Below are 265 nucleotides of genomic sequence, written 5' to 3'. Positions count from 1 at the left end.
AAAATGGTTTACAAATTATGTAAGTACACCTAATAGGCTATACTTCATTAGTTCCGGGTTTACAGTTGTGAGATGTTATATTGTGACTTTATTTTAGGCCTGTGTAAGGCGGTAATTAATTCTTTATGTTATTGCCATTAAGTGGGTAATGAGTCACAAAACAAATAATCAAAACATTTCAGAGGTGGGGGCGCCAAAAGTGTCTTTGTTCCCAGGTGCCGTGAAACCTTGCTACGCCACTGCTGCCTTGTTTCAAAATATACTA

The sequence above is a fragment of the Limulus polyphemus genome, unplaced genomic scaffold (genome assembly GCF_000517525.1).
Source record: "Limulus polyphemus unplaced genomic scaffold, Limulus_polyphemus-2.1.2 Scaffold4252, whole genome shotgun sequence".
Taxonomy (NCBI): domain Eukaryota; kingdom Metazoa; phylum Arthropoda; class Merostomata; order Xiphosura; family Limulidae; genus Limulus; species Limulus polyphemus.
The sequence above is the reverse complement of the archived record's forward strand: the minus strand, read 5'-3'. Positions refer to the sequence as shown.